This window comes from Microtus pennsylvanicus, chromosome 17 (genome assembly GCF_037038515.1).
Source record: "Microtus pennsylvanicus isolate mMicPen1 chromosome 17, mMicPen1.hap1, whole genome shotgun sequence".
Taxonomy (NCBI): domain Eukaryota; kingdom Metazoa; phylum Chordata; class Mammalia; order Rodentia; family Cricetidae; genus Microtus; species Microtus pennsylvanicus.
This window is the reverse complement of record NC_134595.1, coordinates 23,223,335-23,240,730: the sequence shown is the minus strand read 5'-3', so window position 1 is coordinate 23,240,730 and position 17,396 is coordinate 23,223,335. Positions and strand designations below refer to the sequence as shown.

The following is a 17,396-nucleotide window of genomic DNA, read 5'->3' as shown; positions in this document are numbered from 1 at the left end:
GTTAGTAGGTAGTTAAAAGTGTATCCGGGATTCAGGACTAGTGTTCTGCAGAGTATATGCCCGGGTTCTATTGTAGTAGTTCTTTGATTATGACTTCCCTTTCAGCTCTATGATTTCAAAAATTGCCCGGAGATGTTTGTCTTACGTTTCCATATCAACCTATATGCGTTCTGGGATTTATTCTTATATAGAAAACATATTTGTTATTTCAGCACCCAACTATAAAAATAGCAGAGGAGAAATCTTGTGCATTGTAAAACAAAGTAGTCTTGCATACTCGTTTATAGGAAAGGCAGGAACAGCCTGAAATCCTGCCTGCCTATTATCTCTATCTTCTCCTTGAAAGTACTCTCTTTTCCCGGGTGAAACATTAAAAGCTCAGCCCCACACTCGTGAAGCATTTCAAAACCTCAAAGAAAGCAATCCAGAGAAGCAATCATCTAGGAAGTTACTAGGTGGCTACAGAAAAACATTTTGCTATTTCCCAGCTTGTTTGGAAAAAAAAAAAAAAAACACCGTCAGGCTTGGCTCTTCCTGTCCCGCCCCTCCTGTCATCCCATGCCATGGAGAACAGTGTGAACATTGTGGACATTGTGATTGGAGGGTTTTGGCTTCCATGGGTGTGGGAGCCATGAGTGCCATGGCCTTCATCTTTCCACACAGGAATATTAATATGTAAATTCTTTTATGAGCACTATATCTAAAGCCAACACTGGACCCATTTAACTGCTGCTGCTTCTTCCTCTGCATTTCCTTTCTGACCTTTCATTCCGTCTTCCACTGTGTTTTTGGAGTCACTCTAAGGGTCCTGTCTGGATGGATTGCTTACCATAGGCCCATCGGTGCCTTAAGTGGACAGGCATTATTATCACTGTGACAATTCACATTTTACAAATGAAAACCAAGGCTTCCCTCAACGTCTCATCAGCAAGTGGTAAAGCTTCAGGTCCTTTACATCTAAAAACAGATTTGGCCACCTAATTGCTTGGTGATAGCCTTCCATGAGTTTATAAGTATGCTCAGTGGTTAGATATTTTTCGGTGTGCCACCAAAACGTAGTACATTGTTTTGGTTCTACTGATGAATATCCATTTGTAATTTCTTTAACTGCAGATTTACACATGAAAGTAAAGTTTTGAGTGTTTTCAGTGAATTTTAATGAGTCTTCTCCTTTCATGTGTACAATTATAGACTCTCATCTGGGAAATGGGGGCTCCGCTCCTCTTTTTAATAGCTCTTGATTCAAATTCTGATAACTCATTCTGTCAAGCACTTATAGATGAGTTTTTTTATGCAGTTAAGATATAAAATTTAATCGACATTTCAAAAATAGATGAATACTTGTGCTGCTATGTAACTGTCCTTCCTGGTTGTCACACAAAGGGAATAGAAGAAAGATACTTGGAAATCCAAAGCAAACAATAGTACTCAGCATGCCATCTTGCCACACTACTGCGTTGACTTGGTTGATACGAAACATCTAATGGTATTTTAACAAGTGCTTTTAAAAGCAAACTATCAGTACTCATTGTGGCATATTCTTCATTTTAATGAATATTGCTACATTTTCTGCATGAATTTCTTACTACATTTTGCCAGACAAGAAAATTACAGCATCATTTTCTCTCATTGATATGGTTTCAGCTGGCAAGAACTAACATTGGACAGAGTCCAGATTTCCATTTTAATATTATATCCATCTCAAGCAAAGGCTTGAATAATAGTAAAGGCTGGAATAATAGTTAAGCAGCAGGGAAGGGCCAGGAAAGGCCATCGTGAAGGGGACAACACAAGAATAAGAAACAGGAGCCATTAGGATAAGATTCTCTGCAGCTTATGTGGGAGTTCTGGCTGTAAAACTGCTTTTGCTGACACCCAACATTCATCTAGGTACCCAGAATCATATGGAAGTACATTCACCACCAAGCCCTGTGTGTGTGCCAAGGTAAACGACATCAGTAAATGAATGCTTTGGAAAATGCAGAGGAAATTGATGGCTTCGCTCATTATCTGTTTGGCTATTCTCCTCAGCTTCATTTCTTAGCTATAAGAATGTATGTAGTCTCTCTTTCTCTCCCGGGCATGGTCTGTTGGTCACAGCAAGCTTTTCCATTCATAATTTTGAAGACGTCTTCAGGATCACACAGATATCAGCTCCCAGACAGTTTCTGCTTTATTATTCATGAAGACAATTAGAAACAGATTGTTCTGTAGGGGTTTGAGATTTTTTTTGTTGTTGTTGTTATTTTAATTGTTTTGAATTTATTCAAAGAAAAGCCTTATATTCTGTTGTGTGAATGGTCATGCATAGCCATCCTTCCTGTATGTATGGGTTGGTATAAACTGAAAAAAAAAATCTATCGTTTTCTTCCTTGAAAGCCAGGCACTGCACAGTGATGCCTTCTTGTAGGATTTATGCCATACTGATAGAGACTAGAATTAAAGGCTGGTTGAGATCGCATTCTTGTTGCCACACTGTTCGCATAGTGACACTTCCTCCCTTGATCTCAGCTGAGAAGCCATGTGCAAATCTTACGCTCATTTTCCTTGAAACCATTCCAATCCAGTTTCTCAGCACAACAAAATTCTAGGTTTCACAAGGCAAAGGCTTGCTCTAAATCGAATCTCAGTAATGTCTATCGCATAGTTCTTAGAAAGGGATCACTTCTATGTATCAGACAGAACTTGGAGCTTATCATCTCGGCACCCCAAGTTTCTTTGGATGCTCATGCACCAGCTGTCTTCACAAGTCGCATCCTGATAACCTCCATCCCTCCTCACTCTGCGACTTAAGCTGTTGTAAATCAATATGCCAATCAAAACGATACAAATAAGAATCCTAAGCCACTTAATATCCTGACAAATTATCTTCCTTTCTTGACTTGGTTTTTATTTTCCTCCTGACTGTCCCCAACTTCAACATGACTACTTTCAAGACGCTCCTATAGAGCAGAAATAGGAAGTGCCTATTGACAGCAGAGAATAATGCAACTTTAAGGAGACTCCCATTTGCCCAGATGTGAGCAACTATCCCCCTTTAAACTTTAAGTGTAACTTGTTTCTGGGACAGCCCCTTCTCCGTCTGCTCCTCAGAAGGCATCACCATAGTCGAAGGCCTGTTTCTGGGCCTCTCCATCATTTGTCTCAGACGCGGTTGGGCTGTATCAGGAAGGACTCATCACAAAACCCTTTGCTAAACTCCATACCTGTGCTCTGATTTTCAAGTGTTTAAAGTTGTATCCCCTGTGTCACTTACCGCTTCCCCACATGGAGTTGGAAGGGATTTTGGAAATTTTTTTGATTCAGATTTTTAACTGCTACTGACAGGAAAGAAAACAACAACAAAAAACTAGGGAAGGGCAAAATTTATCAATTTATATAAATGAAAGCATCAAGGATATGGTAGGCAGGGAGGAGACAGAAATCTTAAATAAATAAATAAGGATATGGTAGCCCAAACTACATCAACGAGATCCCTATTAGGATTGCATTATCATGCTAATCTCATAGAAAAGATAGCCTTCATCCTGATATCCCAACAGAATGTCCCTAAGGTGAGTTTTGTATCATATATTAGTATGTCTTTTTTCTTTATCCTTGTGAATGTCAGATTTGGGGATCTAGAATGTTGGATCAACCAAACAAAAGCCAAGATCTCACTAATACAAAATGGGATGCCATACTTTGAGCACTGCCAGAAGAAAACACCACCAGAAGGCTTGATTTTAGCTGCCAGTGCACCTTTTCTATGTATCATCAGTAGTTCTATGCCTGGACTTTTTCCAGCATTAAGAACGTCCCGTCCCTGTGGGGCTGGAGAGATGGCTCAGCCATTAAAGATTAGGCTCACAACCAAGATTTTATATATGTGTGTGTGTGTGTGTGTACATATACGTGTGTGTGTGTGTGTGTGTGTGTGTGTGTGTGTGTCACTCTGTACGGACATGCTATCCAATTCTGATGCCTTTCCAGATGCCATAAAGTTATTCACATGCTAAACTCAAATCTGTGTCTACCTTGATCATAATAATTTAGGATGGATGTTCTCCTGTTTTTCCATCTTTATTTGCATTTTGTAAGCTAAATGTTCCCCAGGCTCTCAACTATCTTAATGATAATTGATTATTTTCATTTGAAAGCAGTTTGATTTCTTAGATCTTTAACTTTTTTCTTCTGGAAATGGCCACATTACCTCTTGTATTGGATCCGAGTAGTGGTACATCACTTTCTTTGCTGTTGTTTTTTATATATGTATTAGTATCATCGGATTGTATTTTCTGTGTGTGTGTGTGTGTTTATATGTGTGCCATGAGTCTGTGGGTATCTGTGTGTTTGTGTGCCTTTGCCTGTGTTGTGTGTATTTGTATGAGTGTGTGCATGTGTGTGTTTGTTAGTGCCTGTGTCTCTGTGTGCATGTTTGTGTGTGGCTGTGTTTGTGTATGTTTGTATGTCTCTCTCTCTCTCTCTCTCTCTCTCTCTCTCTCTCTGTGTGTGTGTGTGTGTGTGTGTGTGTGTGTGTGTGTGTGTCCATGTGTCTGTGTGTGTTTTGATGGGCACCAAATTCAGAAATTTCCTCAGATAGGCAAGCACTCTGTCACTGAGTTTCTCCTTCAAATCATTGTTTTATTTTTCTTTTTAATAAAAGAAAAGAGTGTCAGATTGCTCTCTGTTTAATTTTTAATCTTCTAAAGGCTTCAAATATACATATAAAAGAAGTCAAAACAAAAACTTTTTTTCCAAAAACGTATGTTTGCTGTTTTTCAGAATATTAAATTTAAAACTTTGTCACAGCTACGTGTCACTTCAGTAGGTTTGACATTGTTTAAATTTACATATATTTTCATCCTAATTATTCAGAAAATAATGTGTCCTCCCTGTCCTGTATTAGGTATCTGACAAGCACACCGTTCATGCTTTATAAATGTAGTTTAAAATGTGGGACTAGGGGCTGGAGACGTGGCTCCTCAGTGAAGAGCACTCGCTGCTCTTTCAGAAGACCCGGGTTCAATTCCCAACGCCCATATGACAGGTAACAACTGTCTGTAACTACAGTTCTAGGAGATCCAACACCCTCACACAGACATATATACAGGAAAAACACCAATGGACGTGAAATAAAAGTAAATGATTTTTTTTAAATGTGGGCCTAAGTGCATGGTTAATCCTGTAAGCTGTGTGTGCTGAGAACTTGAGATCTTCAGATTTCCTCATGTAGCTCTCAAACCGAGTCTTCATTGATGTCTATCACAGAGGACTGTTGCTTAGATTTGTTGGTTTAGAAATCGATTTTCCTGCAAATTTGAGTTAAGGAAAAAAAATCCATTGCAGGATTTGCCTCTGTAGTTTTCTGGAGCCTGCAGTGATTTTATCTGACTGAGGTTTTGCTTCAACATCTGCCATTTCTTTTATGCCTTAAAATTTGATTAGGCCCGAACAACACAGCTCAAAGTGCCTGAACCATTCCGAATCCCTGTGTATCTGAAACTTGAGCTTTACGGAAGAACTGCGCCCATAGTCTCCTTTCTGCCTTGTTGCCCTCACCTGAATTGCACAAACATCTTCCGCTTCCATGCCGCTCTTTGTGATTCATCTTCATCCCTGCGCTATCCTTCCCTCTACTACATCTATGCCATAAATCTGAATCATGGAAATCATGCAGTCAACTCTCAAAAGAGAAAAAGCCTTGTTTATAGAGACAGGTGACCTGACTTTCTCTTGGTAGCTGCTGCACAGCTTTGAGATATGCAACGAAATACTTGAATTGCCTGCATATCAACTCTTTGTCCAAAATGAAAGGGAGGGTAATTATTATCTCATATTGCTTAATAACAGCATGAATTTGTCACGTCATTTGTGCCCAGCGGTCATATTGATGGAACATGATCTACAGCCCAAGACTCTTGACATCTGGTTCTACACTCTCTTCTGCTTATCGGGGTCTCCCAGCCAAGGCCCCTGAGAGGACCAAACGGCACTGCTGGCTTCTTTGTCTTCCCCATTTTCTTATCACAGAGATTTTCCAAACTACATATGCAATCAAGATTTTTTGATGTAATATTTTAAGCATATCCCACTTAGGGGGGCTTTGTAAGCTGTTCCCCTAACAGTAAAGACAGATTTTTACTTATTTGCTCAATTGGAAACCTGTGTTTCCTTTCACAGTCTCCTAATTTATATAATTACAGCAACACGTCATTTCTTTCTTTACTTTATTACTTATTTTGCATTCCCTTAATTTTGATTGATTGCACGAAAGTTTATTTTGTACTTATTCTAGCCCTCTGTACGTGTGTGAATATGGAAAAGCATTTCTTCTCAGCCTTATCTAAACTGTTTGATTAGCTGGTAATGTGCAAAATCATTAATGGGGAATTCAAACTGTTAGAATAAAGAACTGATGAATTCCAGCCCACAGGCCACTGCTCCGTCTTTGCAACCGAGTGCTTTTTTAGAGACGCATACAAAATCCATCAGTGCTCCGGGCACTGTGTGAAATGTGCAGGGTATTATTAGACCCCGTGAAAAGTTAAATGTGGTTGAAATAAAGACTTTGCTACAGCACAGAAAGCGGGGAGAGAATGGCTGCTTTCGAACACTAAATAATCACTTTGCTATAGCAACGATATAATCTGCCATCCATTTGTGAGCTGTTCAAGGGTTACCTTTCTTAGACTTACAAGAGAGTTTATAAACCATTCTGTTTGGCAGATTGTGTGGGGGGGGGGGGGTGCACAGTTTGCTCATTTCACAAATAGAGGCTTTGCCTTTATTATTTGCCCTGTGTAACTCCCAAGACCAGCTGCTAGTTCGTGGAACCCCAGCCATCCCAAGTGAAAGGATTATGAAAGATCACCAGTCTTTTGAGTGACTGAATGTCTCCTGGTGCTGCCAGTTTAAACACAGAGACATCTGCTAAAGGATGTTAAAAGGGAGGGTCAGGCCTGTCAAATCATGGCTAATGTCTTTGAATCTCCATTTCTCCTAAGAATGTTATCCTTTCCTTACATGTTATTCACATTACTAGAGGTGAATTGATAAAATTAAATGATGTCAGTCTAAGTAGCTTCTTTAATATTTGGAGTTTGCTCTCTTTCCTTTGTGTTTCCTTTTCCTTTTGTTTGTGGGTGGATGCTAGTTACATAAAGAGAGTCCCTTGTTAGTAAAGTCAAAAGCATACATACTCGCTAGCTGAGAGACCCCTAATGGATACAGCATAAATGTAGTGATAATCGGTAAAATAAGTGTAATTCTTTGGAAAAGTAACTAGCTCAGTATGCAAGATGCCGTTTTCCACACAGATATCATAAGTGTATCTGGAGGTAGAAAATCAAGCAAAACCCCTAATATTCTATTGCTATATTGTCATGAGGTATTGGGAAATACATATTGATAAGCTGAGAACGCTGGTAGCTTCAATTGTTCCAGATTATGTTAATAGAGATTTAATTTATTTTCTTTCCATTGTTAACTTTTGTTAGCATTCTCTTCTCAGTTGGCTGTTTTCTAGTTTTCTCCCATACCATGGAAAGATCACTGATGAAGTAAAAGGGATTGGCCCCTAAATTAACTTTACTGCTTGTTATCATTATTAGAAACCTGCAGCTTCTTAGATAAGCGCAGACGCCATCACACAGATTGTGTCCGTTAGAGAAGAACATCAGTTACTTGACAGATATTTGTCCACATTGTGAGCACTCCAAGAGAGTGCATTTCATGAAGGGTGTTCTCCACTGACCTTGCCAGCAGCTGCAGCGTTCTCCTTTGACCTGACTGGCATAGGACCCTGAGTCTGAATTATTTATATCTGTTCATTAACGCAGGTATCATTCTCTGAAGTCAAGCCCAGTGGTCAGGATCTGTGAAAACAAGGGAATAATAATTAAACTTTAATTTTTGAGGATGGAAAATGAAGGTGAACTTCAAAAATAAAGACAGATTCTTGTTTCTTTTAATGAAATAAAAGAGTTTTGGTTTTGTTGGTTTTCAAAACGCACATGATGGATGGTGGATGTCTAAGAAGGAAAGGAGGCTGTTAATTTACAGATTGGCTGCAGCCCATTATTAGAGAAACCTGCCGCAAGGAAATATACTCTGCTTCCATGTGGCTTATCATTCTGCAGAGGACAGATGCAGAATTAGGTGTGCTGAGGTCTGATAGGCTGCTGCCTTGTGAAAGGGCGCAGTAGGCCATTGGAATGGCACAGTTATGAGTTAACAATGAGTCCAAACGCTCACTCCTTCCAACATGAACAGCACTTGGTAAGAGTTGGGAGGACTTAAGAATGTTTCATGTCTGCTAGCGGTCAGAAAAGAAATGGGCCCATATATTCTACACCCAAGCAACAAAAATTTGAGTATTATCAGTGATGCAGGGCAATCAAAATATGAGCAATGGATCTATCAATGTTAATACCCTGGTTGGGATCTTCTATGTAGTTTTACAGAAATGTCATTATTGAGGAAAGTCGAAAGATGAAGTCTACACAGATGCTCTGTGCCATTTCTTATAACTGTGTGTGAATCTAAATTCATATCAATTAAAATTGCCCCTAGAAAAGGGGGAGGGGAAACATAGTTTATTTACTCAGTCTAGATGTACATCAGCAGATAGGGAAATTGTAGCATATGTGAGCAGTGGAATCTTATTCACCCTTGAAGAACAAAAATCATGTTATTTGTAGGAAATAAAGGAGTACTAGGCAACACAATTAAAACTCAGAAAGCCAAATATTACATTTTATCTCTCATACAAAATATCAGATTAAAGTAAATAAAAGTGACTGGCACAAGGGAATTATCATAATGGAGGTGAATGTAAACAAAATCAAAATACATAATAAACATGTATGAAAATGTCTTAATGAAGTCATCTTATACAATGAGTATGCAGTAATTTTAATTCACCAAAAACAGTAAAATAAGATACATTTCATTATAAAAAAGGAGAGAGACATTATAACTGCTAGTTGTTACAGGAAACATAATTTTCACATTATTTATAGCCACTAAACCTTTATGTAGCCCTAAACTGATTATTAATTGAAGGTGTAAGTCACAAACAATGCCAATTTGGGATTATGATTAATAGGGTGATATTTATTTAAAGGGGAAAAAACTTACAGATCACTTTCAGCCCTCTGCGTAACCAGGAAGGAAGTCAAGTCACCGGCGGAGCAGGAAGTGAAGAGAGAGAGGAGAGGGAAGTGGCTGCTTTTTTAAAGGGAGAGAGACCACGCCCCAAGGGGCTGGTATCTCAGCGACGATAGGCTGGAGGAGTGGGAGGACCTCCCGCAACACCTCCCCCTTCTGTTTAAATAAGAGAGTTCTAAACCTACTATGAAATTATATACAATAAGTACAAATATGCTATTCTAACTAGCTTAGGTCTTGTATAATAAATAACTTGGCCAAGTCATGAGAGAAAGTAACTACATTTATATAGTCTTCAACCCCATCAAAGATCTGAGAAGGGAAATAATGTTACCTGGGTAATTAGGAAGTTCAGTAAAACAACTTCCAAAACATGCAACAAATCACAGAGACAACTAGCTACCTAGGCAATCACCCAAAGTCACATTAGCAGCGTTGAAGCAACCAACTTTGGCTAAGGCCTAACATAACTGACACACCTTTTTCAAAGGCAAGCAACTTTCAAAACTATCTTACCCTGTCTTGGCAGGATAAGACAGCCCTGTTTTATCCATTGATGCATGCTCTGTATCTTTGTCAGTGGTTGAGGTATGGGCATTTCTTTGCCCCAAGGCCAGTTCTGCCAAAAAGAAATGCTCCAGGTGGAGTGTCTTTGGTGCTCAACATTCTCTCGGGAATAGAGTGGTGTTGTCAGGAGCAATTGTGTCTCACTACCACAAAACTCTGAGTTAGATTAAAGGCCATTTTCTACAGCTCTTTGAAGAAGTTGAAGATTATCTATCTATACTGAGTATAATCTCTATATATCTAAAGAACCTGATTAGTCTAATTATAAATGACAAACTTAGATGACTATTAGTCTATATAATTCTCAATATCTATCTAACTTAAAGACTAAGACAATAAACGACTGTGAAACAAATGAGGACAATGACCTCCAAATATAAACAATGTACAAATATACATTGCAGTGGGTAAATATATACCAATACACGAACATTATATAAGTATCTTAATCAGAGGTAGAAATGTACACTGCAATATGATAAATATATACAATATATATATGTCAATACATAAAAAATGTTTTAAACAGAGGTAGAAACATGAATGCATACAATAGTCAATACAATTTAACTTTGTATCAATATACAAGAATCTATATCAATATATTTGTCTAACAACAGTAACTCACAATTACAAATCTATTATCCCATCATCCCTCTTTTTTTTTTTTTTTTTTTTCAAAATGATCCCTGAGCTTATAAAATTCCTCCCCCAACCCTCAATCGTATACTAATTATAATCAACCCCTAAATGATGTCCCTAAACCCAAGGGCAAACTTTACTGGGAGAGGGGACGTCGTCCTCTAAAATTACTTCCAGCTGTCATAGGGGCGACGTTCTTTCTGGGGGATCCTGTGAAAGTAAAATGATGGTTAAATTTCAAGATCAATGTCTTTTAAAATTGCAAATAGTCTCTGAGTATTTTGTGGAGGTCTGGCCAGAATGTTGTACAAGATGTGCACCATTTCAGCTAACCAAGTTGGAACTGTCTTGTGCAGCTGGTACCCAAAGCAGGTCTTGTTGTAGCGCTATCAGTATCTGACGTCATATCAACCAGGTGGAGTTGTTGTTATGGGGCCCCATCTTCTGCCTGGAAACTTCAAATGTCACTTCAGGAAAAACTCATTGTTCATTATGAAAAACTTAAGCATTAATCATATAGACATATATAGACATATATATATTCAATGAAAGACATGATAGATATATTCAATGAAAAGTATGATAGATATGAAGAAAAGCAAAGATGTTTTCTAAACTCATATTTCTTTCTGTCCCACATCATGGCTCTTGACATGAGACAGAAACTCCAGAAACTCTGGGTTTTTCTCTTACTAACAGGCTTGGAATTGGAGAGGGACTGAGCCAGAGTCCAACTTCAAAACCAGCTTTATAAATTTAGAAATATGGTTTAATATTACTTACACAACCCATTCAGTTTTCTTGATATTTCCTATCGGGCAGGTATTTTTCCATCTGTCAGTATCCAAACATCCAGGGTCCCTTGAATTTCTCAAAGATGAGTGTTTTCCTGTGGAGATAAGAACAGAACCCTGCCCCCATTCTATATGTTTTTCTTACCACCTGTATGAATATCATCATTGTGGATAAGTTGTCATTTCTCCTTTCCAAGAGGTTTCTCCTCTTCAAATCGAAACTTTATTAATTTTGATGGTATCCACAATTTTTCTTCTCCTGTGGAAACAAGAGCAAAACCCCTTCCCCAACGTAGCACATCTCCTGGCTTCCACTGAGAGGTCAGCACATCTTTGAAATAAATCGGTTGATTTAGTTCAGCAGACTTTTCCATTATCCAATGTCTTTCTGCTGCTGTCATTCCTTTCTCATTAGCGTTAAGAAAATTCAAGGTTAATAAAGCATTATGTAATCTATTTCTGGGGGTATTTTCGGTCCCTTTCTGTTTGTTCAGCATATCCTTTATAGTACGATTTGATCTTTCTATAACTGCCTGACCTGTAGGATTATTTGGTATACCTGTAATGTGTTTTATATTATAATAATCAAAAAAGCGTTTCATTTTCTTAGATACATATGCTGGACCATTATCTGTCTTTATTTGCGCAGGTATACCCATGATGGCCATAACTTCCAATAAATGTGTGATTACTGAATCAGCCTTTTCTGAGCTCAGGGCAGTAGCCCATTGAAAACCTGAATACGTGTCTATGGTGTGGTGTACATATTTTAATTTACCAAATTCTATAAAGTGGAACACATCCATCTGCCAGATTTCATTTCTCTTAGTGCCCTTTGGGTTACTCCCTGCAGGCAACGGTGTTTGATTATAGAAAGAACAAGTAGGACATCTCTTTATAATGTCCTTAGCTTGTTGCCAAGTAATGGAAAATTCTTTCTTTAGGCCTTTACTATTGACATGATGCTTCTTATGAAATTCTGAGGCCTGCAACACACTTCCAATCAATAATTGATCAATCTCAGCATTGCCTTGGGCTAGAGGACCAGGCAGACCTGTATGGGAACGGATGTGTGTTATGTACATCGGACAAAGCCTGTTCCTGATTATGTCTTGTACCTGGATAAACAATGAAGTCAACTCTGTGTCATCTGGTATAAATTCAGCGGTTTCAATATGCAAGATAACTCTTTCTGCATATTGTGAATCTGTAACTATATTAAGAGGTTCTTTAAAATCCCTTAGCACCATAAGAATGGCATATAATTCTGCCTTCTGGACAGAATTATAAGGGCTTTGTTCCACCTTACTCAATTCATCTGACTTGTAACCTGCTTTCCCTGATTTATTTGCATCAGTATAGAACGTACGGGCTCCAGTTATTGGAGCATCACGTACAATTCTAGGAAGAATCCAAGAAGTTCTTTTTATGAGGTTAAGTCTACCACTTTTGGGATAGTTGCTATTAATTTCTCCCAAAAAATTAGCACAAGCTCTTTGCCACGGTTCATTGTCTTCCCATAACTTTTTTATTTCTTCAGTAGTAAAAGGCACTATAATTTCTGCTGGGTCTATACCTGCTAGTTGACGAAGTCTCAGCTTACCTTTTATAATTAATTCAGAGACTTTTTCCACATAAGTTTTTAATTTTTTACTTGGTTTATTAGGTATAAATATCCACTCCAAAATAATATCTTCCCTCTGCATTAGAATCCCTGTAGGAGAAATTCTGGAAGGCAATATGACTAGGATGCAGCTAAGATTTGGGTTCACCCTATCCACATGTGCCTCCTGTAATTTTTCCTCAATCATTGTCAGTTCCTTTTCTGCTTCAGCTGTCAGTTCTCTTGGACTATTCAAATCTTTATCACCATCTAAGGTTTTGTTTAAATGAACTATTAGATCAGGTGTTATCCCAACAGCTGGTCGTAGACTGGAAATGTCTCCTAACAATCTTTGGAAGTCATTAAGAGTCTTTAACCGGTCTCTCCTAATTTGTGCCTTTTGCGTTTTAATTTTCTCTAACCCTATTCTGTAACCTAGGTAATTAATAGAATTTCCTCTTTGAATCTTTTCAGGGGCAATTTGTAATCCCCACCTAGGCAAGACTTTCTTTACTTCTTCAAACATCCTTTCTAAAGTATCTTTATTTGAATCAGATAACAAGATGTCATCCATGTAATGATAAATAATGGACTTGGGGAATTGTTTACGAATTATTTCCAATGGCTTACTTACAAAATATTGGCACAGTGTAGGACTATTGAGCATACCCTGTGGGAGGACAGTCCATTGATATCTCCTATTGGGCTGAGAATTATTATAAGTAGGCACTGTGAAGGCAAATTTTTCTCTATCCTTTTCTTGTAACGGTATAGTGAAAAAACAATCTTTCAAATCAATAACTATAAGAGGCCATCCTTTTGGTAACAGAGAAGGCAAAGGAATTCCAGATTGTAGTGAGCCCATAGGTTGAATTACTTTGTTGACAGCTCTTAGATCTGTCACCATTCTCCATTTACCAGATTTCTTTTTTACAACAAACACAGGAGAATTCCAAGGGCTGGTTGATTCTTCAATGTGGTGAGCATCTAGTTGCTCCTGCACCAGCTGTTCCAATGCCTGTAGTTTATCTTCAGCTAGAGGCCACTGTTTGATCCATATTGGCTTCTCAGTTAGCCATTTTAAAGGTAGGGCTGTTGGTACCTCTAAAGGTTTGGTATTTGCTGTATGTTCTTGTACAGCCTGAATGGCTAGTGACCTTTTTCCATAATACCTCATCATATACTTCCCAGAATTATGAGTTCCTGGAACTACAGGAATGTTAATCTGGGTATTCCATTGCTGTAGCAGGTCACGGCCCCATAAATTTATGGCAATATTGGCTATATATGGCCTTAGTCTTCCTATTTGCCCTTCGGGCCCTATGCATTCAACCCATCTTGTGCTTTGTTTTACACGAGATAGGGTTCCAATTCCCAGGAACTGAACATCAACCTCTTGAAGAGGCCAATTCGGATGCCAAGATTCTGGGGTAATGATACTTACATCCGCACCTGTGTCTAATAAGCCTTCAATAAAAGTGCCATTTATACAGACTCTTAGCTTTGGTCTTTGATCATTAATAGAAGTCTGCCAAAATATACGTTTACTCTGTCCAACTGGGTTTTTTGACTCATCCTCCACATGGATTTCATCATTTAGACCAGTATTACTTTTTGCAGCAGAAATTGGAGCTTTTAATTTTCTTGGTGAGGCACGTTCTCCACTGTGACTGGGAATGACTGGGCCACTGTTGGCTTGGGGGCCTGCGAGAGGCCCCTCAAGGAGTTTCCCGACGGTATCGGGTTGCCTTGTTTGTCTGTTGTTGACCTGCATTCATTGGACCAATGTCGGCCTTTACCGCATCTCCTACATATACCTGAAGGCCTAGGTCTCCTATCTTTGTCATTCCCAGAGGAGATAATATTCCTAGAAATTCTGTGCCTGCAATCCTTTTTCAGATGTCCTAATTTACCACAATTAAAACACCTGGCAGTTTGATGTCTCCTCATTGCTGTGGAAATCGCTTCTCCTACCCAAGATTCATCGTTATAGCTAAACGTCTCAACATTCATCGTATGCTGAATCCATTCATCCATAGGTGCTGATCTAGACTTTAAAGGCCCAATTATCTTTTTGCATTCTATGTTTGCATTCTCAAAAGCTAGAGATTCAAGAAGTATTCGTCTAGCTTCTGGGTCTGTTACCCCTATGTCCAGAGCCTTAATTAATCTTTGCAAAAAGTCAATAAAGGGTTCTCTCTGTCCCTGCCTAATTCTGGTATATGATTCAACCCTTTTTGCTGGATCTTGTATCCTATTCCAAGCATTTAAAGCTGCTTGGTGACATAGACACAGTACTTCATCATCATAAAGAGCTTGGACCTGTGGATCAGCATATTCTCCTGCACCAAGAATTTGATCTTGGGAAACCTCAATACCTTTTGCTCTTCCTTGCTGTTCCATATGTTTGGATTCTTCTCTGAAATAAATTCCAAACATCAAGGAAGGTCCATTATCTAAAACTGCAGACACTAACTGATGGAAATCATGGGGGGTAGCTCTAGCATTAGAAGCCCAAGTCCTTATCATTTCCTTTACGTATGCAGAGTGCAAGCCAAAATTAACAATAGCTTGCTTAATTTCTTTTAGATCATTCATTGCTATTGGCGTCCATCTAGCTTCTCTGACTCCCTTTGAGCCTTTAGAAGTTGACGCTTTGTCAGAATTAAGTATAGGGTATGCTGCTAAAACCTTTGGTAAGCCAGTTCTAATAGCTGGTGTTGGCATTGTATTCTGTCCTTGTGCCTTATTACTCTGTTCACCAGCTCCAATCATTTCTTCAATCATTTCAAGTCTTTTTATTATTGTCTCTTTTGAATCCTTAATCTCCTGACCTGCATGAGTTTCTAGTAAAGATTGTATGGTTCTTAGGAGTGCCATGATCTTCCTAAATGATAGAATATGCAAAAAAATACTGAAACCTAGTAACCAGTAAATTAAGTTATCCCCATAGTCATATAAACCTTGCATGATATAACCCATTGTATTGGTAACCAGAACAGTAAAATTCGCGTTGGAAACGGGAACTGCCATATTACCTATTATCCAGCAGGTGGCGCTGTTGCCAAGTCTCGACGAAAACACGGTCCTGTTTCAAAGTCCGCCTAGTATTTGTTAAAAACTGGAAAATGTAAGTTGCTCAACAAAGTAAATGTAATTAAATCAATTCCAGAGATGGAACCAGAAACCAGAATCCAGGGGTAGGGAAGAGCAACCTGGAAGCCGCTTATGCCTCCACGTGACAGAGTCACCCTGAGGGGTTGCAGCTTTCAGCAACCACGTGCTCTGGTTCGCGCCACTTAAGAGCTGTGCTTGCAAGGGAGATTTGAAAACGACTCAGAAAAGAGCAAATCACGCGGGCAGAGACTTCCCGGGCCTGTGGAGTTTAAATCCACAGGCAGCGGCTGAGGAAGCAACTGCTCCCGCCAAGCTGAACAAGCGCCCGCCAAGCCGAACTTGCGGCCGCCAAGCCGAACTTCCGGCCGCCAAGCCGAACTCGCGGCTGCGAGCCGGGAGAGGTTCTAAAACCAAACGTTGGGCGCCAAATGAAGGTGTAAGTCACAAACAATGCCAATTTGGGATTATGATTAATAGGGTGATATTTATTTAAAGGGGAAAAAACTTACAGATCACTGTCAGCCCTCTGCGTAACCAGGAAGGAAGTCAAGTCACCGGCGGAGCAGGAAGTGAAGAGAGAGAGGAGAGGGAAGTGGCTGCTTTTTTAAAGGGAGAGAGACCACGCCCCAAGGGGCTGGTATCTCAGCGACGATAGGCTGGAGGAGTGGGAGGACCTCCCGCAACAATTAATAATGAGAAATATTAGACAAACTTTAATAGCTGATGAACTAGGGAGTCCATCTTGTTATACATAAGAGCATGCTGTGTAAGGTTAAGTTCAACCTCAGATATATATTCGCTTATTTTGACTTTAGTTATTTAATGTCATAGCTTAGAGAAAGTAAGATTATTGATGGCTAAATCCTTTCTTTTCTAGAGGAACAACTGTAGTATTTCAAGTAAAAATTAATTTGTAATATTATTTCAGATACAGAATAAATTCCTGGATGCTACGATAGCAATAGTACGTGGCTGTCCTTTACTTCCCTTCCATGTTTAATGTTACCTTGTAAAGCCATACCTTACTTTTGTCTTAACAGGATTTTATATTTAAATTTAATCATCTTACCATGAATATCATGTGTTTCATGTGTTTGTTTGTTTTTTTTTTGTTACTGATGCTGTGTGGGTTTTACAAATAAGTGATTTTTTTATCAGCTGCTGCTGTGTGGTCTTAACTACACATGCCAACGGGTTTACTTAAGTTTTAGACTGACCAAGATAAATCAATACTTTGTGTTCAATTGAATACATCTTTAATAAGAACTACTTCAGGGACTTACTGTTATCTTTCAGGAAAAATAGACCCCAAAGACTTTACTAGTCAAGAAGCTGAGATAATTATGTGATGGATATTTTTAATGGCAAGAGAGTATGATTTAAAACTTTATGTGCCCCTACTGGGACCTTTCTGTTGGTTCCACCAAAAAAAAAAGCCAGCTAATAAATGAATGCACGATAGATTTGAGCAGCCTGTCACCTTCCCACGTTGTAAATATTTCTGGACAAATATTTGATGTTAT

General features: G+C 38.9%; 1 protein-coding gene across 12 annotated transcripts in view; it reads left to right on the top strand.

The window, feature by feature from the left end:
* Pam (peptidylglycine alpha-amidating monooxygenase) overlaps positions 1–17,396 on the top strand; it is a 299,077-nt gene that overhangs the window by 253,809 nt on the left and 27,872 nt on the right. The gene's annotated exons all lie outside the window — the stretch shown is intronic.